Here is a 432-nt window from a genome sequence, read left to right as displayed (position 1 = left end):
TTTTTTTTTTACTTCTACTTGAGTAATATTATTTTGAAGTTCAGCTACTCTTACTTGAGTACAATTTGTGGCTACTCTACCCACCTCTGTTTGTTTTGTGACCAGTGCTCTTATTCTGCTTTTACTCATCTGGCCTTATAATTGACTTCACCCTCGACATTACTGGCAGCTTAATGCCAATATGGACCAGAGGTCTGATGTGACAGGTGTAATGCTGTGTGATGGACATGTCGTGAATTGATATGCTGAGACACATGGTGTCAGTCTGCTTTATGCACATTTGTGTTAATGTTATCATGTTGATAAACTTTGCTTTGCTAGAGGATGAATGACTTTCAGCATACAGCAAAAGGTGAACCAGCAGAAAGTTGTCATAGCTTTAAAATGTAAAGAATGACATTTATTTATTGTGTGGGACAGGACAATAAAGGA

Source organism: Monopterus albus, unplaced genomic scaffold (assembly GCF_001952655.1).
Source record: "Monopterus albus unplaced genomic scaffold, M_albus_1.0 scaffold286.1, whole genome shotgun sequence".
Lineage (NCBI taxonomy): Eukaryota > Metazoa > Chordata > Actinopteri > Synbranchiformes > Synbranchidae > Monopterus > Monopterus albus.
Note: the sequence above shows the minus strand (reverse complement) of the source record.